The sequence below is a fragment of the Arachis stenosperma genome, chromosome 10 (genome assembly GCF_014773155.1).
Source record: "Arachis stenosperma cultivar V10309 chromosome 10, arast.V10309.gnm1.PFL2, whole genome shotgun sequence".
NCBI classification, from domain to species: Eukaryota; Viridiplantae; Streptophyta; class Magnoliopsida; order Fabales; family Fabaceae; genus Arachis; species Arachis stenosperma.
The window spans coordinates 16,671,027-16,695,292 of NC_080386.1; the positions used below are offsets into that span (position 1 = coordinate 16,671,027).

A 24,266-nucleotide genomic window follows, 5' to 3' on the forward strand; every position below is an offset into this window, starting at 1 on the left:
AATTCGATGAAATTATAAATATTCAATGAAAGATATTCCTATAATTCCTATTTAATGATTCTACGACATGAAATATACTCTTATACTCCTTTTTATTTTGTCACTATCATTCTTTTTCTTATTTATATACAAATTGTACCAAAATACCTTTACTTTATTTTTTGACTTTCAAAATACCTTATCTTAAGAATATATAAAAAAATAAATAAAATAAAACAGAAATGATAGTAATATATATATATATATATATATATATATATATATATATATATATATAATTCAGTTTCCATCACTCAAGTATTGATTATGATTAACATAATGAAAGAATTTACATATGACATATAGTAATAAGAACCATTGATAGAGTAATAACTAAAATTATTTACAAAAATTAATTTTTATATAATTTCTTAAACAAGAGAACCAATTTAACTTACAAAAATTCAAAAGCAAGTATATTAAAAGCATGAATTTTTTTATGTTTAAGTTAGAACAAAAAATACATATTTTTTCAAATATCAATAAAAGACAAGACATATAAGACAACAGTCCAAAAATTTTTCTGCACATTCTTGGATTAAACCATGTCGCAACCATTATGCAGATGCTCAATACCAGGTGCCACTCCAAGAGAAATGTTGTATAGTTTTTCACAACTTAAGGAATTTGAAGCACTCTCTTGAGGTGAAAATATGTATTTCTCTAAAGAGCCATTTTGCATTAACTCATACACCAAACAACGCTTTGATCCCTCCACACAGAAACTAATGAGTTGCACCACATTAACATGGTGAATTCTTCCAATGGTAGCAACTTCATTGATGAACTCCTGGCCATTGGATTTGGCCTTATTCAATATCTTAACAGCTACAAGACTACCGCTTCAAAGTTTTTCTTAGAAGACAGAGCAATATAGCCTCCATACAACAGATACCCAACAATCAGTGAAAGTAGAACTGCAAGAAACAAACAGAAAAAAGATTAAATTAGTATTATACAAGCTAATGACACCTAAATTCTTAAGTTTCCTATAAATTCTTAAGATTAAAGAAAAAGGAAATTCTTGTGATATTTTATAAGACTATAGAATACCAGTATTTACATAATGTGTTATTGAGAAATTGGTAGACGCCTTATTAACTAAAATTAAATGCTTTTAAAATAAAAACATAAAAAATAAAAAATTGAAAACAAGTAGTAAACCGTTGATTAAATTAAAGTACAGGTACCTTAAGAAGGCGTAAGGTTACGATAACGAAACCCACATATGAATAGGTAAATATTGAGTTAAATTCATAGATACACACTTACAAATGTTCGGCATAAGTGGAGGCTTATAACAAATGACTTTATAATCACTGAGCTTGGCATATCCTGGATCTTCATTCTTGCAATATGCTTTCAACCAAGAAAGTTCAAACCCGTAGAGCAACATATGATGGTTGTCTGTGCATGAAATATTTGTGTGTTTCATTTATAATTTACCTTTATCACTACTCAGTACTCAGTACTCAGTCCTCACTAGTAACTAGTAAAAAAATCTCCCATTACTTGGGATTTTGGGTTGTCCCATAAGAATTACTCATGGAAGATCCAAGTTCAAGATAATGGCAATAAACATGTATTTGAGAATCAGTCATTGTATTCTCAATTTTATACACAGAATCATTCATTATATTCTCAATAAACATGGAAGATCCACAGAATCAGTCATTATATTCTCAATTTATACACTTTTCATGCTGGTTGTTACTTAATAACAATGTATAGATTAAAATAAGAACCATTTCATTATATAAAGATGAAAATATAACTAAAAGTAAGGGATCAATCCACATAAGCATGAGTTCAGCAGTATATACCTCAACTTCAATGACATTAAATCAGGATCCAGAATCCCCTTTAACTGCAACAACAAGTCGATCCGGACAAGCCACTACAGCCAAAATGCAATAACCAAGGCCAACCCCCCAAGTCCCTGCATCCAACCTAGTTCTGGCTCTGTCTGAAATGGAAGCCATGGGAGTAGGCGCGAGGCAACGAAACCAGCCGCGAGGGATGGAGGGGCGGCGCGGTGAGGGAGGGACGGAGGCACGGCGCGGTGAGGCGAGGGAAGCATCGAAGCACGGAGGCATGTAGGCGAGACGCGGCGAGGGAGAGAGGGACAGAGGCGCGGCAAAATATAAGGGATGAGCAAAATACAAAGAACGAAGCATGACAGGGACGTCGAGAGGAGGAGGCGCGGTGAGAGGGCACCGATGAAGAGGTTAGGGCTAAGGATATGGGTGTGGGAGTCAAGTGAGAAGGGTTTTTTTAGAATTTTCAAAATATAAGAGTGTCTTGCTATACTAAAAAAGAGAATATTCATTTTTTTAAGAGAATATTCTGTTATTTTAGACGTTTTTGTCACGGTAGGAATTTAATTGAAAAAAAATTAACATATAGGGACCAAATTGAAAAGAAAAAAATAGGGACCTAATTGAAAATTTCGTAAAACTATAGGGACCAACAGAGTAATTAAACCTAGAAAAATTAGAAGAATATTAAAGCACTTTTTAGTTTCGCAATGATACTACCTACCACATCGAGTTCATCTCTTCCACCATCGTTATTGTCGTCATAAACATAAAGCTACAAAAGGTTTCACCCAATGACCTCTAATTTATTCCATGAAACATGTCCAACAATAAAACGAGAAAGGCTTCCACCCGATGGCCTCAACGGTGCCCCATGAAACAGTTCCTGTCTTCTAATGTGGATCCCACCTTCTCAACAATTGTTTGCTGCAAAATGACTTTACTATCTAACCCTAAATCACTAACATTTCTCACGTTGCAACACGTGTTTCATCTACATGTGTAAAAATAAATTGCTTTCTACATAGTAGTATATGCTTTTCTTTAATTATCCATAATAATAGCTCTTTTTATTGCCATCATCATCTCCTTTGAACAAATTCGAGCGTTAAAAGTCTTTTTACTAGCATTCCAATTTTTTGTGTGAAATTTAAAATCATTTACTATATATCAAGAATAACTGTGCACTTTTTTATTAGGACCTCATGTCAAGTGGTATAGACTTCGATTCATCGTTGAATTTCTTTTATTATGAACCTAAAAAAGATCCAAAGTATTAATAACTAACTTACTTACAATCATAAAGCCCTTTAACAAGAAATATTATGAAACTTACATAGTTCTCAAACCAAATTAAAAATTCTAATGCTATTTTTCGGTTGGTTTCATCTTGAATGACATTTGAATTTTTACCTCTCAAATCTTTCACATATATATATATATATATATATATATATATATATATATATATATATATATATATATGAAATATATATGAATACCTCATAAATAAGACTAGTAAATTATAAAAAAAAAATAAATATTTGGTGATCTTACTCAATGTATTGTTCAACTTTCTCACAATTAAGTAGAACATATAAGTATGCAACATGCCCATATCCAATTTCTTATCTTCTAAGTATCGCCTCTTAATTATCTTAGATGCGTGTCCATGATGGTTGAATATTAATAAAGTTAAAAATTGAATATTGATGGCTCCACCATCATCATTCCGGCCCACATTAATTTTCATTGGTTGTACATGAGATTCAAAATAATAAGTGTAGAAATAAGAGGTTTCTTGACTCATATATGCTTCACAAATAGATTCTTCAATACGTGATTTATTTTTAATCATTTGTTTTAATCTATTCAAGTACCTAAAGCAATGTAACATGTAAGCATAGAGTGGTAGTCATAAGCTTGAGATTAAATGACTAAGAGTATTGAATTAAACTTATACCCCTTAAATGGATACATTTATCGATATTGGATTGGGCCTCCCACTCTTGCTTCATACGGAAGATGAATGGCCAAATGCTCTATAAAATTAAAAAATTCTGGAGAAAAAATTTGCTCTAACTTATATGTGGTGGTGATAATATTTTGTTCCATCAATAATAAGTCATATGCGTATAAAATTGTGGAATACAAATCCTTGATTTTTTTTTAATTCAGCTATAAGCTTCCAGATTTGAAGTTGAAGGTTGGTAAAAGCAATTGGTAGCAGACGTTTCATAAAGACATGATAGTAATGACTTTTCATCCCAAACAATTTTTCTTTTCGAATATTTACGCATCTGTGCCAATTAGAAGCATATCCATATGGCATGTTAATCTCATTAACCCATTTATAAACTACCATTTTTTTTCTTCCATAGAGAAAGTGAATTTTGCTTTGGGTTTCGCATATTTTTCATTCGATAAGAATTGCAACTCTAAATCCTTTCATCGATAGAGTTCCTTTAAATCCATTCTTGCCTTCATATTGTCTTTAGTTTTGTTTTTAATGTCCATTACCGTATCAAAGATATTTTTCTCAATGTGAATCTCATCAAGATTATTTCTCAACAAATTGTCTTTCCAATATGGTAACTGAGGAGCGGATAATTTACACGCTTTTTGGCATTATTTTTAGTATGTTTTTAGTATATTTTAGTTAGTTTTTATTACATTTTCATTAGTTTTTAGTTAAAATTCACTTTTCTGGGCTTTACTATGAGTTTGGGTATTTTTCTGTGATTTCAGGTAATTTCTGGCTGAAATTGAGGGACCTGAGCAAAAATCTGATTCAGAGGCTGAAAAAGGACTGCAGATACTGTTGGATTCTGACCTCCCTGCACTCGAAGTGGATTTTCTGGAGCTACAGAGACTCAATTTGTGCGCTCTCAATTGCGTTGGAAAGTACACATCCTGGGCTTTCCAGAAATGTATAATAGTCCATACTTTGCTCGAGATTTGATGGCCCAAACCGGCGTTACAAATCAGCTTTAGAATTCCCAGTGTTTAACGCCGGAACTGGCATAAAAATTGGAGTTAGACGCCCAAACTGGCATAAAAGCTGGCGTTTAACTCCAGAAAAAGTCTCTACACATGAAAGCTTCAATGCTCAGCCCAAGCACACACCAAGTGGACCCCAGAAGTGGATTTTTACGTCATTTACTCATTTCTGTATACCCTAGGTTACTAGTTCACTATTAATAGGATCTTTTGAGATTGTATCTTCACCTCATGACACATTACACATTTCTCATTGTATCTTCTACGGCATGAGTCTCTAAACCCCATGGTTGGGGGTGAGGAGCTCTGCTGTGTCTTGATGGATTAATGCAATTACTACGGTTTTTTATTCAATCACGCTTGCTTCTATTCTAAGATATCACTTGTTCCTAAACCTGATGAATGTGATGATCCGTGACCCTCATCATCATTCTCACCTACGAACGTGTGCCTGACAACTACCTCCGTTCTACCTTAGATTGAGTAGATATCTCTTGGATTCCTTAATCAGAATCTTCGTGGTATAAGCTAGAATTGATGGCGGCATTCAAGAGAATCCGGAAGGTCTAAACCTTGTCTGTGGTATTCTGAGTAGGATTCAAGGATTGAGTGACTGTGACGAGCTTCAAACTCCTGAAGGCTGGGCGTTAGTGACAGGCGCAAAAGAATCACTGGATTCTATTCCAACATGATTGAGAACCGACAGATGAATAGCCGTGCTGTGACAGAGCGCGTTGAACATTTTCACTGAGAGGATGGGAGGTAGCCATTGACAATAGTGAAACCCTGCATACAGCTTGCCATGGAAGGAGTCTTGCGTGCATGAAGAAGAAGACAGTAGGAAAGCAAAGATTCAGAAGATAGAGCATCTCCAAAACCTCAACCTGCTCTCCATTACTGCAAAACAAGTACTTATTTCATGTTCTTTTACTTTTCACAATTAAACCTGATAATTATTGATATCCTGACTAAGAGTTACAAGATAACCATAGATTGCTTCAAGCCGACAATCTCCTGGGATCGACCCTTACTCACGTAAGGTATTACTTGGACGACCCAGTGCACTTGCTGGTTAGTTGTGCGGAAATGCAAAAGTGTGATTGCAATTTCGTGCACCAAGTTTTTGGCGCCGTTGCCGGGGATTGTTCGAGTTTGGACAAATGACGGTTTATCTTGTTGCTTAGATTAGGACTGTTTTATTTTTGTTGGTTTAGAGTCTTTTATTTGAGTTTAGTTTCATATTTTAAGTTTGGTGTCAATTGCATGCTTTTGTTTTCTTTTATTTTTCGAATTTGCATGTCCTTAGTCCTGTCTTGATCCTTAAAAATTCTAAGTTTGGTGTCTTCTTTGTGTTTTCCTTTAAGTTTTCAAAAATTTGTGTCTGATTTTCTAAAAATTTCTAAGTTTAGTGCCATTTTGTTGTTTTTCTCTTTCCTCATTAAAATTTTAAAAAAAATCCTTTCCTTATTTTACTCATAATTTTCGAAATTTTGCATTAATTTAGTCAAAGATTTTCAAAATCATATCTTTTTTAGTCAAGTCAAAATTCTAATTTCAAAAATTGATCTTTTCAAATCTTTTTCAAAAATCAAATCTTTTTAATTTCTTCAATCATATCTTTTCAATCATTTTTTTATTGCAATCATATCTTCTCAATCATATCCTTTTCAAAATAATTCTCAATCATATCTTTTTAATTTCTAATTTCAAAATCTTTTTAATTAATTAATTAATTTAGTTTTCAATTTGCTTTGATTTTATTTTCTTTTAGTTTTCAAAATTTTATTTTATTTTCCATTTATTTTATTTTATTATTTTCGGTCACTTTTAATTAAAAATAAAAAATAAAAAAATAAAAATATAATTTACTTGCAATCCGCATCATCTCCTTTTCTCCATCATGGACCTAAGTGGAATTGAGTAGTCCAGAAGGACTCTGGGTTCATATGCTAACCCCAGTACAGATGCATATGGGAGTAGCATCTGTATACCTCCCATTAAAGCAAGCAGCTTTGAGCTAAATCCTCAACTCATTATCATGGTGCAGCAAAATTACCAGTATTTCAGTCTTCCACAGGAAGAACCTACTGAGTTTCTGGCACAGTTCTTGCAAATTGCTGACACAGTACGTGATAAAGAGGTAGATCAGGATGTCTACAGATTATTACTGTTTCTATTTGCTGTAAAAGATCAAGCTAAGAGGTGGTTGAATAACCAACCCACAGCAAGCATAAAAACATGGAGACAGTTATCAGACAAATTCCTGAATCAATTTTACCCTCCAAAAAGGATGACACAGCTAAGGCTGGACATCCAAGGCTTTAAACAAGAGGATAATGAATCCCTTTATAATGCCTGGGAGAGGTACAGAGGTATGCTCAGAAAATGCCCCTCTAAAATATTTTCAGAGTGGGTACAGTTAGACATCTTCTACTATGGGCTTACAGAAAAAGCTCAGATGTCTCTAGACCACTCGGCTGGTGGATCTATACATATGAGGAAGACGATTGAAGAGGCTCAAGAGCTCATAGATACTGTTGCTAGAAATCAACATCTATACTCAAGCAGTGAATCCTCTACAAAAGAAGAAGCTATGGCAGTAACTACTGATCCTAATCCTCAAGAACAGATTGTTGAGCTTAACCAGCAATTACTCCTGATGACAAAATAGTTAGCAGAATTTAAAGAGATGCTCCAAGAAACCAAAATTGCTAACAAGAATATAGAATCACAGTTGAATCAAACAAAACAGCAGCTATCTAAACAGATAATAGAAGAATGTCAAGCAGTTCAACTAAGGAGTGGGAAGACATTGAATAATTCAGCTCAAAGTGGCAGACAGCCAAGAAAGGAACAACTGACAGAGGATAACCAAACCACTACCCAAAATCCCTCTGAGGACAGTAAGAGCCCAGAGAGGAATGATTTTGGCGTTCAAACGCCAGAAAAGGGTAAGAAAGTGGCGTTAAACGCCCAATGGGTAGCCAAGTCTGGCGTTCAAACGCCACAAAGGGGTCAAACACTTGCAAGTGCTGATAACAACCCCCTTAAGCAGGCTTCTCCAACCACTTCTGTAGGAAATAAACCTGTAGCAACTAAGGTTGAAGAATATAAAGCCAAGATGCCTTATCCTCAGAAACTCTGCCAAGCAGAACAGGATAAACAATTTGCCCGCTTTGCAGATTATCTCAGGACTCTTGAGATAAAAATCCCATTTGCAGAGGCACTTGAGCAAATACCCTCTTATGCTAAGTTCATGAAAGAGATCTTAAGTCATAAGAAGGATTGGAGAGAAACTAAAAAAGTTTTTCTCACTGAAGAATGCAGTGCAATCATTCTGAAAAGCTTACCAGAGAAGCTTAAAGATCCAGGAAGCTTTCTGATACCATGCACATTAGAAGGTGCTTGTACCAAGACAGCTCTATGTGACCTTGGGGCAAGTATCAACCTAATCCCTGCATCCACTATCAGAAAGCTCGGCTTGACTGAAGAGGTCAAACCAACCCGGATATGTCTTCAACTTGCTGATGGCTCCATTAAATACCAATCAGGCATAATTGAGGACATGATTGTCAAGGTTGGGCCATTCGCCTTTCCCACTGACTTTGTAGTGCTGGAAATGGAGGAGCACAAGAGTGCAACCCTCATTCTAGGAAGACCCTTCCTAGCAACTGGACGAACTCTCATTGATGTCCAAAAAGGGGAAGTGACCCTAAGAGTCAATGAGGATGAGTTCAAGTTAAATGTTGTCAAAGCTATGCAGCATCCAGACACATCAAATGACTGCATGAATGCTGATATTATTGACTTTTTGGTGGAAGAGGTCAATATGACTGAAAGTCTTGAATCAGAGCTAGAGGACATCTTTAAAGATGTTCAGCCTGATCTGGAGGAACTAAAGGAAATAAAAGAAATTCTGAAAATTCCTCAGGAAGAGGATAAGCCTCCTAAACCCGAGCTCAAGCCACTACCACCATCTCTGAAATATGCATTTCTGGGAGAAGGTGACACTTTTCCAGTGATCATAAGCTCTGCTTTAAATCCACAGGAAGAGGAAGCACTAATTCAAGTGCTAAGGACACACAAGACAGCTCTTAGGTGGTCCATAAGTGATCTTAAGGGCATTAGCCCAGCAAGATGCATGCACAAGATCCTATTGGAGGATGATGCTAAGCTAGTGGTTCAACCACAGAGGCGGCTAAATCCAGCCATGAAGGAGGTGGTGCAAAAAGAGGTCACTAAGTTACTAGAGGCTGGGATTATTTATCCTATTTCTGATAGCCCCTGGGTGAGCCCTGTCCACGTCGTCCCCAAGAAGGGAGGCATGACAGTGGTTCATAATGAAAAGAATGAACTGGTTCCTTGACAAACCCCGTTTTGACGGTTTATCTTGTATTGATTTTAGGGGATTTTATAACCTTTTACCCACATTTATCCATTGAAATAGCATGGTTTTATAACTTCTCCTTTAATTGTGCTTAAGAGTGAAAACATGCTTTTTAGGTCTTAAAATAGCTAAATCTAATTCTCCTTGATTCCATTAGATGCCTTGATATGTTTGTTAAGTGATTTAAAGTTTAGGAGGCAAAGATTGGATCAAGGGAATGAAGAAAGAAGCATGAAAAGTTGGAGAACTCATGAAGAAATGAAAGAACCGGAAAGCTGTCAAGCCGACCTCTTCACACTTAAACAACCATAACTTGAGCTACAAAGGTCCAAATGATGCGGTTTCAGTTGGGTTGGAAAGCTAACATCCGGGGCTTCGCAACGATATAAGATTCGCCCTAGTTGCACCGAAGATAGAGCCGCGTACGCGCACTATACGCGTACGCATCGTTGTGCCACCTAGTTCACTTAATGCAATCCGTGGGCCAATTCTCAAGCCTTGTGGGTCAAATCCAACTCATTTCTGATGCTATTTAAGCCAAGGATTGAAGGGGAATCAACATACTTTTACCATAAGTTAGTTACCATTAGTTTAGTTTAGTTCTAGAAGTTAGTTTCTAGAGAGAGAAGCTCTCACTTCTCTCTAGGATTAGGATTAGGATTAGGTTTAGTTCTTAGATCTAGATTTTAATTCATCTTCTTCTACTTCTATCTTCTCAATTCCTTGTTGTTACATTCATTCTTCTCCCATTCTTTTGTTGTAATTTCCTTTATGTTGTTCTTGTGTTTTGTTGTAGATCTACTTTTGTTTCTCCCATTTTCTTTCAATTCAATAAGAGGTAATTCATAATAATTGTTCTTCTTTGCTTTTCTATTGTTGATCTCTTGCCTTTGTAGTTAGATCTCTCTTTAATTCTTGCAATTTATGTTGTTTACTCTTATTGCCTTTTATGTGTTTGATGAAATGTCTCTTATAGTTATTAGTTAGATTTTGTTTCTCTTGGCCTAGGTAGAGTAATTAGTGATACTTGAGTTATCTAATTCCTTTGTTGATTGGTAATTGGAGAGATTGCTAATTGGTTTGGAGTGCACTAAAGCTAGTCTTTCCTTGGGAGTTGGCTAGGACTTGTGGCTCAAGTCAATTCATCCACTTGACTTTCCTTTATTTAGTAAGGGTTAACTAAGTGGTAGCAATGAACAATTCTCATCACAATTGAGAAGGATAACTAGGATAGGACTTCTAATTTTCATACCTTGCCAAGAGCCTTTTATAGTTGTTAGTTTATTTTCATTGCCATTTACTTTCATGCCTCTTGTCCAAAACCCCAAAACAACTCAAACCAATAATAAGACCCTTTATTGTAAATCCTAGGCAGAACGACCCGAGGTTTGAATACTTCGGTTTATAAATTTTAGGGGTTTGTTTTAGTGACAAACAATCTTTTGTATGAAAGGATTAGTGATTGGTTTAGAAACTATACTTGCAATGAGAATTCATTTGTGAATTCTAAACCGTCAAAAATCCATTCATCAAAATGGCGCCGTTGCCGGGGAATTGCAATGGTGTTATGTTATTGTTTATTGTATATATGTGAATATTGTGAATAGCTTGATTTTTGGATTGCTTGTTAGTTTTTGCTAGTCTTAGTATTTTATTTCATTATTTCTTATTAGTTTTTTGTTTCTTATTTTCTCTTGCTACCATGAATTCTCACTTTGGCTATGAGTGTAGTTACAATTATATTGTAGGTGATAAGAACTATAATGAGAATGTGTATCAAGGATGGGATAACCAAAGGTGGGAGGAGCCATATGCATATGATCAATCTTCTTGGAAACAACCTCCACCAATGAACTATGAAGAAGAGCCAGTCCATGATGCATACCAATCAAATGGCTATGGTGAATCACCTTGTGACTTTCAAGAACCACCACCATATGCCTATGAACCATATCCTCAACATAACTCTTAACCATACTCACAAGCCCCTTCTTACCAACCACCTTCATATGACCCTAACCCATATCTATCCTACCAACAACCATATGAACCATATGAACCACATATAGAGCCACCACCATTCCAACATCAATATTTTCAAGAGCCACCTCCTCCACGTTATTACCAAGATGAACCACCTCCAATATACGAAAATTTTCAACCACAAGATGAATACTACTTTCCACCATAACCTCCCATGGAAGAATACTCATATCCATTGATCCAAGAGCCACATGATCCTAATCATATTATCCAAGAGGAACAAGAGTCAAGGGATCACCTCAAGGAAGCATTGGATCAATTTCAAGCAACCATGGAGTGTGTTGTGCAACAAGTGGAAAGAATGGAAAACATTGAACCACCACAACTCTACCAAGAAGAACCATCTTCCTACTATGAACCCTTTCCCCAAAATGATGAACCCTTCCACCAACCCCAATCTCTAATGGATGAAACCCTCGGTGTTCTTGTTCAAGGGCAAGAAGAGATGAAAAGGGATGTGCAAAATTTTATGGCCGCCTTGGATGCGGTAACAAATCAATTAGCCTCCCAATGCTTGAACACTCAAGGAACTCCCATGGCTACATCCTAGAATGAGAGTTGCACTCTTGTGCTCCTCTATTTCCAGCACCACAAAGTCAGTAGGAAAGGCAAATGGCCCAACCTTGACTATCATGTCCTCAATCACGCCTGATGGGTATTTAATGGAGCCATCAGCAAGTTGAAGACATATCCTGGTTGGTTTGACTTCTTCAGTTAAACCAAGCTTTCTGATAGTAGATGCAGGCATTAGGTTGATACTTGCTCCAAGATCACATAAAGCTTGCTTGGTGCAAGTGCCCTCTAATGTGCATGGTATCATAAAGCTCCCAGGATCTTTAAGCTTCTCAGGTAAGCTTTTCAGAATGACTGCACTGCATTCTTCAGTGAGGTAAACTTTTTCAGTTTCCCTCCAATCCTTCTTATGACTTAAGATCTCTTTCATGAACTTAGCATAAGAGGGTATTTGCTCAAGTGCTTCTGCAAACGGAATCTTTATTTCAAGAGTCCTGAGGTAGTCTGCAAAGCGGGCAAATTGCTTATCCTGTTCCGCTTGGCGGAGTTTTTGAGGATAAGGCATTTTGGCTTTGTATTCCTCAACCTTAGTTGCTGCAGGTTTATTACCTACAGAAGTGGGTTGGGAAGCCTTTTTAGAAGGGTTGTTATCAGCACTTGTATGTGACTGATTCCCACTGGTATTTGAATGCCAGTGGTGGGAGCTGGAGTGGCGTTAGACGCCCCTTCCTTGTTTGTTACTGGCGTTTGAACGCCAGCTTTGTCCCTTTCTGGGCTCGGACTGTCTTCAGGAGGATTTTGAGTATCCACTTGTTCATTTCTTGGTTTCCTGCTGCTTTGAAGTGAGGTATTTAATGTTTTCCCACTTCTTAATTGAACTGCTTGACATTCTTCTGTTATTTGTCTTGACAGTTGTTTTTCTGTCTGCTTTAATTGTACTTCCATGTTCCTGTTAGCCATTCTTGTTTCCTGTAATATTTCCTTGAATTCGGCTAGCTGTTGAGTTAGAAAGTCCAATTGCTGATTGAATTCATTAGCCTGATCCACTGGACTGAGTTCTGCAGTTACTGTTTTAGCTTCTTCTTTCATGAAGGATTCATTGCTTAAGTACAGATGTTGATTTCTGGCAACTGTATCAATAAGCTCTTGAGCCTCTTCAATTGTTTTTCTCATATGTATAGATCCACCAGCTGAGTGGTCTAGAGAAATCTGAGCTTTTTCTGTAAGCCCATAGTAGAAGATGTCTAATTGCACCCATTCCGAAAACATTTCAGAGGGGCATTTTCTTAGCAACTCTCTGTATCTCTCCCAGGCATCATAAAGAGATTCATTATCTCCTTGTTTGAAGCCTTGGATGCTTAGCCTTAGCTGTGTCATCCTTTTTGGAGGGAAATAGTGATTCAGGAATTTTTCTGACAGCTGTTTCCATGTTTTTATGCTGTTCTTAGGCTGGTTATTTAACCACCTCTTAGCTTGATCTTTTACAGCAAATGGAAACAGTAATAGTCTGTAGACATCCTGATCTACTTCCTTATCATGTACTGTATCAGCAATTTGCAGAAATTGTGCCAGAAACTCTGTAGGTTCTTCATGTGGAAGACCAGAATACTGGCAGTTTTGCTGCACCATGATAATGAGCTGAGGATTCAGCTCAAAGCTACTAACTCCAATGGAGGGTATACAGATACTACTCCCATATGAAGCAGTAGTGGGGTTAGCATATGACCCTAGAGTCCTCTTGGACTGTTCATTCCCACTTGCTTCCATAATTGAATACAAGTTGAGAATTTATATGTTGATAATTATTTATTTTATAGTAATGGAATAACAAAAAATGGGATACAGATATAAAAAATATTTTGAAAATATTTTGTGAAAGAAATTTATTTATTTATTTATTTATTTATTTATTTTTTTGAATTAAAAATAAAATAAACGAAATAAATAAAAGAAATTAGAAATATTTTGAAATTGAAATTTGAATTTTTATAAAAGATTTTCGAAAAAAAATAGTTCAAAATTAGTTAGAAAAATAAAAATTTTTGAATTTTGAATTTTATGATGAAAGAGAAAAACACACAAAAGACACAAGACTTAAAATTTTTAGATCTAATGCTCCTTATTTTCGAAAATTTTTTGGAGGGAAAACACCAAGGAACACCAAACTTAAAAATTTTAAGATCAAGACACAAGAAAAACTCAAGAACACCTTGAAGATTCACAAGAACACCAAGAACAAAAGGAAGAACACCAAACTTAAAATTTTTAGAAAATCAAAATAAATTTTCGAAATTTATAAAAAGATTAACAATAAAACACCAAACTTAGAGTTTGGCACAAGATTAAATCAAGAAAAATTATTTTTGAAAAAGATTTTCAAAAGTATTGGTGCTCCCTTATCAAGAATATGACCTTTCTATTCTAGCCAAATGGGCAGCAAATATAACAATTGTTTTGAAAAAGCACAAGAAAAACAAGAAAAGACTCAGAACAAGAAAAATTAAAGATCAAACAAGAAAAATAGACAAGAACAACTTGAAGATTAAGGAAAAACAAAGGACACTCACACGAAAATTTCAAAGAAAAATATAAAAGATGCAATTGACACCAAACTTAGAACAAGACACTAGACTCACGAAGAATAAGCAATTAATAAAGAAAAAATAATATTTTTGAAAAATATTTTTGAAAAGGGAATAAAGGACTCAGATTTAATGACTCTGTGACATCAATACTATATTCCTAATCTAAGAAATAAAATAAGCCTTCAATTATTCAAACTCAATAATCCCCGGCAACGGCGCCAAAAACTTGGTGGACGAAATTGTGATCAACAATATTGGCTCTTTGGCATATACACAAAAACTATTGTGTCTCTTGTTCATTCAAAATCCTTATTATGGCATTGGTTGAATTCACAACTCCGTTCAACTAACCAGCAAGTGTACTGGATCGTCCAAGTAATACCTTACGTGAGTAAGGGTCGAATCCACAGAGATTATTGGTTTGAAGCAATCAATATTTATTCTATTAATCTTAGTCAGGATGTCAAAGAAAATTGTTTGGATTACTTGAACAATAGAGTTACTTGTTATGATTAAAAGTGAAATTATTAGATTTGATTATAAAAATAAAAGAGGAGGACAGCGTTACTTGTTAGGCAGTAATGAGAAATATGTTGGAGTTTTGGAGATGCTTTGTCCTCTGAACTTCAACTCTTCCTTGGAATCCTCTTCTCACACGCAGGGTCCTTCCATGGCAAGCTCTATGTAGGGTGTCACCGTTGTCAATGGCTACTTCCCATCCTCGCAGTGAAAGCTAATGCTCACGCACTCTGTCACAGTACGGCCAATCACCGGTTGGTTCCCGCTCCTACTGGAATAGAATCCCTCTTTTGCGTCTGTCACTAACGCCCAGCAGGTTAAAGTTTGAAGCACGTCACAGCCATTCAATCCCGGAATCCTACTCGGAATACCACAGACAAGGTTTAGACTTTCCGGATTCTCATGAATGCTGCCATCTATCCGGCTTATACCACGAAGATTCTGTTGGGGAATCTAAGAGATATTCATTCAATCTGATGTAGAACGGAGGTGGTTGTCAGGCACACGTTCATGGGTAGAGGAAGGTGATGAGTGTCACGGATCATCACCTTCTTCACAGTTAAGCGCGAATAAACATCTTAGATAGGAACAAGCGTGTTTGAATGGAAAACAAAGGAATTGTATTAAATCATCGAGACGCTGCAGAGCTCCTCACCCCCAACAATGGAGTTTAGAGACTCATGCCGTCACAAAGTATGTAATTCAGATCTGAAAATGTCATGAGGTACAAGATAAGTCTGTAAAAGTTGTTTAAATAGTAAACTAGTAACCTAGGTTTACAGAAAAATGAATAAACTAAGATAATTGGTGCAGAAATCCACTTCTGGGGCCCACTTGGTGTGTGCTGGGGCTGAGACTAAAGCTTTCCACGTGTAAAGGCCTTTCTTGGCGTCAAACTCCAGGTTTTGACGTGGTTTGGGCGTTCAACTCCGGATCATGACGTTTTTCTGGCGTTTAACTCCAGACAGCAGCATGTACTTGGCGTTCAACGCCAAGTTACGTCGTCTATCCTTGCGCAAAGTATGGACTATTATATATTGCTGGAAAGCCCTGGATGTCTACTTTCCAACGCCGTTGAGAGCGCGCCAATTGGACTCCTGTAGCTCCAGAAAATCCATTTCGAGTGCAGGGAGGTTAGGATCCAACAGCATCAGCAGTCCTTTTTCAGCCTAAGTCAGATTTTTGCTCAGCTCCCTCAATTTCAGCCAGAAAATACCTGAAATCACAGAAAAATACACACACTCATAGTAAAGTCCAGAAATATGATTTTTGCCTAAAAACCAATAATAATTAACTAAAAACTAATTAAAACATGCTAAAATCTACATGAAATTACCCCCAAAAAGCGTACAAAATATCCGCTCATCACAACACCAAACTTAAACTGTTGCTTGTCCTCAAGCAACTAGATGAATAAAATAGGTTCTAACAGAATTTAAGAAGTAATATATATTTTAGAGTTTTAAATGAAGCTCAGATTCTTATTAGATGAGCGGGGCTTGTAGCTTTTTGTCTCTGAACAGTTTTGGCATCTCCCTGTATCTTTAGAATTTCAGAATAATTAGCATCCTTAGGAACTCAGAATTCAGATAGTATTATTGACTCTCCTAGTATAGTATGTTGATTCTTGAACACAGCTACTTATGAGTCTTGGCCGTGGCCCTAAGCACTTTGTCTTCCAGTATTACCACCGGATACATAAATGCCACAGACACATAACTGGGTGAACCTTTTCAGATTGTGACTCAGCTTTGCTAGAGTCCCCAGTCAGTGGTGTCCAGAGCTCTTAAGCACACTCTTTTGCTTTGGATCACGACTTTAACCACTCAGTCTCAAGCTTGTAACTTGGACCTGCATGCCACAAGCACATGGTTAGGGACAGCTTGTTTTAGCCGCTTAGGCCTGGATTTTATTTCCTTGGGCCCTCCTCTCCATTGATGCTCAAAGCCTTGGATCCTTTTTGCCTTTTGGTTTTAAGGGCTGCTTGGCTTTTATTCCTTTTGATTGTAATTATTTTTTTTTTTTTGAACTGATTTTTCTTGCTTCAAGAATCAATTTCATGATTTTTCAGATCATCAATAATATTTTTCGTGTTCCTCATCCTTTCAGGAGCCAATATTCATCAAATTCAAGGTACAATTTATGCACTGTTCAAGCATTCATTCAGAGAACAAAAAGTATCGCCACCACATATAATTAATTATAGTCTTTATTACTAAGAACTCATAAATATAGATTACTTCTTTATTCTAAAAAATTCTACTACTTTATTTATGCCTGATGATGATGAGAAAAATAAATTACAGCTTAATTGGAAATAAAATCAAAATAGACATACTAATTACTACTACTACTATATAACTTCTAAGGTAAAATCCTATAATAATACTATCACAGAGTTAAAGATGGAATTAGAACTTAACAACCTGTTGTTTTGGGGAGTAGGTGCTCTTCTAAAATATGTGGTGCTTTTTCATGGATTAATCCTTTGGCGCTTCAGCTCCCTTAAGTTCACATCCTTGCTCTTCCTGTTCTCTTAGGTGCCATGATCTTAATGAGTTTTAGCTCAGTGATCATGGCAAATCACACCAAACTTAGAGGTTTGCTTGTCCTCAAGCAAAAGAAAGGAGAGGAGAGGAGTAGAAGGAAAGGCATTTTCATAAAAAGATAAGATGAGTTGAAAAAGATTTGAAAAAGATTTAGATTGGAAAAAAGATTTGGGCTTATGAATTAAGATATATTTGATATTTTTGAAAAAGGGATTTTAGAAATTAGTGTTTCTAGAAATTAGGATTAAAAATTTTAAAATTGAAGGATGACATTTTGAAACATGTTTATGCAAGAAATCATGAATTGAAACATAAAAATTTAGAAAAATTATAAAGAAAAACGAATTTTACCTCCTCCCCACCATCCTGGCGTTAAACGCCCAGGATGCTAGCAAACTGGCGTTAAACGCCCAGAAGGTGCATCTTTCTGGCGTTTAACGCCCAGAAGATGCTCCTTTCTGGCGTTTAACGCCCAGATGGCTACCCTTACTGGCGTTAAACGCCCAGTGGGAGCTTCTTTTGGGCGTTTAACGCCCAAAGTATTTCTTACTGGCTTTTTCATGCCAGTGAGCTTCCAAATTTCCCTGTAACTCTGTGACTTCAACCAATTGCTATTTCACCTTTTGAAGATACTTGGACTCAAACCTGTAAAGAAATAATTAATTAATTAATACGAATAAAATTAAATTTTGTGATTGGCTGGGTTGCCTCCCAGCAAGCGCTTCTTTAATGTCATTAGCTGGACTGATTTTTAATCAAGTCTCAGTTTTGAGCATTCTTGCTCAAAATTGCCTTCAAGATAATGTTTGACTCTTTGTCCATTAACAATGAACTTTTTGTTAGAGTCATTATCCTGAAGCTCTATGTATCCATATGGTGATACGTTTGTAATGACATATGGACCTCTCCACCGGGATTTTAATTTCCCAGGGAATAATTTGAGCCTAGAATTGAATAGCAGAACTTTCTGCCCCGGCTCAAAGACTCTGGATGACAATTTCTTATCATGCCATCTTTTCGCTTTCTCTTTGTAAATCTTTGCATTTTCGAAAGCATTGAGTCTAAATTCCTCTAGTTTTGATTCGAGATTCTCAGCCATATTGACCTCTCTTACCAGAGAGTCAATTATATCAACACTCATGCAGTCATTTGGGGTGTCTAGATGTTGCATGGCTTTAACAACATTCAGCTTGAACTCTTCCTCATTGACTCTCAAGGTTACTTCCCCTTTTTGGACATCAATGAGGGTTCGGCCAGTTGCTAGGAAAGGTCTTCCTAGAATGAGAGTTGCACTCTTGTGCTCCTCTATTTCCAGCACCACAAAGTCAGTAGGAAAGGCAAATGGCCCAACCTTGACTATCATGTCCTCAATCACGCCTGATGGGTATTTAATGGAGCCATCAGCAAGTTGAAGACATATCCTGGTTGGTTTGACTTCTTCAGTTAAACCAAGCTTTCTGATAGTAGATGCAGGCATTAGGTTGATACTTGCTCCAAGATCACATAAAGCTTGCTTGGTGCAAGTGCCCTCTAATGTGCATGGTATCATAAAGCTCCCAGGATCTTTAAGCTTCTCAGGTAAGCTTTTCAGAATGACTGCACTGCATTCTTCAGTGAGGTAAACTTTTTCAGTTTCCCTCCAATCCTTCTTATGACTTAAGATCTCTTTCATGAACTTAGCATAAGAGGGTATTTGCTCAAGTGCTTCTGCAAACGGAATCTTTATTTCAAGAGTCCTGAGGTAGTCTACAAAGCGGGCAAATTGCTTATCCTGTTCCGCTTGGCGGAGTTTTTGAGGATAAGGCATTTGGCTTTGTATTCCTCAACCTTAGTTGCTGCAGGTTTATTACCTACAGAAGTGGGTTGGGAAGCCTTTTTAGAAGGGTTGTTATCAGCACTTGTATGTGACTGATTCCCCACTGGTATTTGAATGCCAGTGGTGGGAGCTGGAGTGGCGTTAGACGCCCCTTCCTTGTTTGTTACTGGCGTTTGAACGCCAGCTTTGTCCCTTTCTGGGCTCGGACTGTCTTCAGGAGGATTTTGAGTATCCACTTGTTCATTTCTTGGTTTCCTGCTGCTTTGAAGTGAGGTATTTAATGTTTTCCCACTTCTTAATTGAACTGCTTGACATTCTTCTGTTATTTGTCTTGACAGTTGTTTTTCTGTCTGCTTTAATTGTACTTCCATGTTCCTGTTAGCCATTCTTGTTTCCTGTAATATTTCCTTGAATTCGGCTAGCTGTTGAGTTAGAAAGTCCAATTGCTGATTGAATTCATTAGCCTGATCCACTGGACTGAGTTCTGCAGTTATGTTTTAGCTTCTTCTTTCATGAAGGATTCATTGCTTAAGTACAGATGTTGATTTCTGGCAACTGTATCAATAAGCTCTTGAGCCTCTTCAATTGTTTTTCTCATATGTATAGATCCACCAGCTGAGTGGTCTAGAGAAATCTGAGCTTTTTCTGTAAGCCCATAGTAGAAGATGTCTAATTGCACCCATTCCGAAAACATTTCAGAGGGGCATTTCTTAGCACTCTCTGTATCTCTCCCAGGCATCATAAAGAGATTCATTATCTCCTTGTTTGAAGCCTTGGATGCTTAGCCTTAGCTGTGTCATCCTTTTTGGAGGGAAATAGTGATTCAGGAATTTTTCTGACAGCTGTTTCCATGTTTTTATGCTGTTCTTAGGCTGGTTATTTAACCACCTCTTAGCTTGATCTTTTACAGCAAATGGAAACAGTAATAGTCTGTAGACATCCTGATCTACTTCCTTATCATGTACTGTATCAGCAATTTGCAGAAATTGTGCCAGAAACTCTGTAGGTTCTTCATGTGGAAGACCAGAATACTGGCAGTTTTGCTGCACCATGATAATGAGCTGAGGATTCAGCTCAAAGCTACTAACTCCAATGGAGGGTATACAGATACTACTCCCATATGAAGCAGTAGTGGGGTTAGCATATGACCCTAGAGTCCTCTTGGACTGTTCATTCCCACTTGCTTCCATAATTGAATACAAGTTGAGAATTTATATGTTGATAATTATTTATTTTATAGTAATGGAATAACAAAAATGGGATACAGATATAAAAAATATTTTGAAAATATTTTGTGAAAGAAATTTATTATTTATTTTTTATTTATTTTTTTTTTTGAATTAAAATAAAATAAACGAAATAAATAAAAGAAATTAGAAATATTTTGAAATTGAAATTTGAATTTTTATAAAAGATTTTCGAAAAAAAATAGTTCAAAATTAGTTAGAAAAATAAAAATTTTTGAATTTTGAATTTTATGATGAAAAGAAAAAACACAAAAGACACAAGACTTAAAATTTTTAGATCTAATGCTCCTTTTTTCGAAAATTTTTTGGAGGGAAAACACCAAGGAACACCAAACTTAAAAATTTTAAGATCAAGACACAAGAAAAACTCAAGAACACCTTGAAGATTCACAAGAACACCAAGAACAAAAGGAAGAACACCAAACTTAAAATTTTTAGAAAATCAAAATAAATTTTCGAAATTATAAAAAGATTAACAATAAAACACCAAACTTAGAGTTTGGCAAGATTAAATCAAGAAAAATTATTTTGAAAAAGATTTTCAAAAGTATTGGTGCTCCCTTATCAAGAATATGACCTTTCTATTCTAGCCAAATGGGCAGCAAATATAACAATTGTTTTGAAAAAGCACAAGAAAAACAAGAAAAGACTCAGAACAAGAAAAATTAAAGATCAAACAAGAAAAATAGACAAGAACAACTTGAAGATTAAGGAAAAACAAAGGACACTCACACGAAAATTTCAAAGAAAAATATAAAAGATGCAATTGACACCAAACTTAGAACAAGACACTAGACTCACGAAGAATAAGCAATTAATAAAGAAAAAATAATATTTTTGAAAAATATTTTTGAAAAGGGAATAAAGGACTCAGATTTAATGACTCTGTGACATCAATACTATATTCCTAATCTAAGAAATAAAATAAGCCTTCAATTGTTCAAACTCAATAATCCCCGGCAACGGCGCCAAAAACTTGGTGGACGAAATTGTGATCAACAATATTGGCTCTTTGGCATATACACAAAAACTATTGTGTCTCTTGTTCATTCAAAATCCTTATTATGGCATTGGTTGAATTCACAACTCCGTTCAACTAACCAGCAAGTGTACTGGGTCGTCCAAGTAATACCTTACGTGAGTAAGGGTCGAATCCACAGAGATTATTGGTTTGAAGCAATCAATATTTATTCTATTAATCTTAGTCAGGATGTCAAAGAAAATTGTTTGGATTACTTGAACAATAGAGTTACTTGTTTATGATTAAAAGTGAAATTATTAGATTTGATTATAAAAATAAAAGAGGAGGACAGCGTTACTTGTTAGGCAGTAATGAGAAATATGTTGGAGTTTTGGAGATGCTTTGTCCTCTGAACTTCAACTCTTCCTTGGAATCCTCTTCTCACACGCAGGGTCCTTCCATGGCAAGCTCTATGTAGGGTGTCACCGTTGTCAATGGCTACTTCCCATCCTCGCAGTGAAAGCTAATGCTCACGCACTCTGTCACAGTACGGCCAATCACCGGTTGGTTCCCGCTCCTACTGGAATAGAATCCCTCTTTTGCGTCTGTCACTAACGCCCAGCAGGTTAAAGTTTGAAGCACGTCACAGCCATTCAATCCCGGAATCCTACTCGGAATACCACAGACAAGGTTTAGACTTTCCGGATTCTCATGAATGCTGCCATCTATCCGGCTTATACCACGAAGATTCTGTTGGGGAATCTAAGAGATATTCATTCAATCTGATGTAGAACGGAGGTGGTTGTCAGGCACACGTTCATGGGTAGAGGAAGGTGATGAGTGTCACGGATCATCACCTTCTTCACAGTTAAGCGCGAATAAACATCTTAGATAGGAACAAGCGTGTTTGAATGGAAAACAAAGGAATTGTATTAAATCATCGAGACGCTGCAGAGCTCCTCACCCCCAACAATGGAGTTTAGAGACTCATGCCGTCACAAAGTATGTAATTCAGATCTGAAAATGTCATGAGGTACAAGATAAGTCTGTAAAAGTTGTTTAAATAGTAAACTAGTAACCTAGGTTTACAGAAAAATGAATAAACTAAGATAATTGGTGCAGAAATCCACTTCTGGGGCCCACTTGGTGTGTGCTGGGGCTGAGACTAAAGCTTTCCACGTGTAAAGGCCTTTCTTGGCGTCAAACTCCAGGTTTTGACGTGTTTTGGGCGTTCAACTCCGGATCATGACGTTTTTCTGGCGTTTAACTCCAGACAGCAGCATGTACTTGGCGTTCAATGCCAAGTTACGTCGTCTATCCTTGCGCAAAGTATGAACTATTATATATTGCTGGAAAGCCCTGGATGTCTACTTTCCAACACCGTTGAGAGCGCGCCAATTGGACTCCTGTAGCTCCAGAAAATCCATTTCGAGTGCAGGGAGGTTAGGATCCAACAGCATCAGCAGTCCTTTTTCAGCCTAAGTCAGATTTTTGCTCAGCTCCCTCAATTTCAGCCAGAAAATACCTGAAATCACAGAAAAATACACACACTCATAGTAAAGTCCAGAAATATGATTTTTGCCTAAAAACCAATAATAATTAACTAAAAACTAATTAAAACATGCTAAAATCTACATGAAATTACCCCCAAAAAGCGTACAAAATATCCGCTCATCAATGGTCGATGCATCAAACATGAGATATAAAGGATGGAGTAGTGCTCAAATAGATGGTTCTAGAAGGATTGTTGGGCACTTCATAGAGAATTCACCTTACTCACCACCCGAGTGGACCAATAATGATGATCAACTTCAAAACGGGTGTGAAGATAAAGTGTGGGATCCCGGATCACAAGAAGGGGATCAACTTTGGGAGCCCCAAGCTTGTGAAGAACTCCATCAAGACTTGGCTCAATCCATGAAGAATCTTGGGGCACAATAGAGAACCAAGCATTGGTGGGAGTTCCAAGATGAATACAAGCACAAGCCACCTTGATAAGAAGCTCCCCATAAGTCCAACTTAAGGACAATAAATAAAAGTGCTAGGTGGGAGACACCCCACCATGGTAAACTCTTTCCATACTCTTTTAGTTTGTTAATAAGTGAATTGAGTTGCCATTGTAGGTAGATTCTCATTTTCATTTTTATCTTTTGTAAATATTGGTAGAATTAGTTTAATTTCTTGTTTTTATTGTTTTATTGAGTTTAGTTAGTAGTATAGTATGTTGAATAAGGTTCTATGGTGTTTTGGTAGCTGTTTGGAGGATTGAAAGGCTTGGATTGGTGCAAGAACTTAGAAAAAAAATATTTTTGAAAAACAGAACACCATCCATGCGTGTGCGCACATAACGCATACGCGCACCTGAGCATTTTTCGACCATCCACGCGGACGCGCACTATACGCGTACGCGTGGATACAAAAATTCTACCCCAGCCAAAAACCCGAGAGTTAGGCCTGCGCTGTGCGAATATTGAGCCTAAGGCACAAGTCTATGCACGCGTGCGCGCACCTGGCGCGTACGCGCACATGATCTTAAATTAGCAATGCACGCGCGCGCGTCGATTGCACAATCTGCACCCCCGGTACTTTTACCCGAGAGTTATGCCAAACTTGGGCCGACACTATGCCTCCGGCCTAACTCGAGGGCGCGTACGCGTCTTTCGACCAATATACCCATCGACGCGTAAACGTGCATGACGCGCACGCGTCGGTAAAAAAAAAGAGTTTTTTTCTCATCTTCCATTTTCTTTTGTTCACTGCATTCGCATACTACTACTCTTTCCATTTTTA

At 36.8% G+C, this 24,266-nt stretch overlaps 1 long non-coding RNA gene across 1 annotated transcript; it reads right to left on the reverse strand.

The window, feature by feature from the left end:
• Positions 1–404: 404 nt before the first annotated feature.
• Positions 405–2,300, reverse strand: LOC130954984 (uncharacterized). Its single transcript, XR_009076538.1, has 3 exons — positions 1,863–2,300; positions 1,312–1,446; positions 405–956 (listed from the first exon to the last, which is right to left on the reverse strand). It is a non-coding gene; the product is annotated as an uncharacterized LOC130954984 (long non-coding RNA).
• Positions 2,301–24,266: the final 21,966 nt, after the last annotated feature.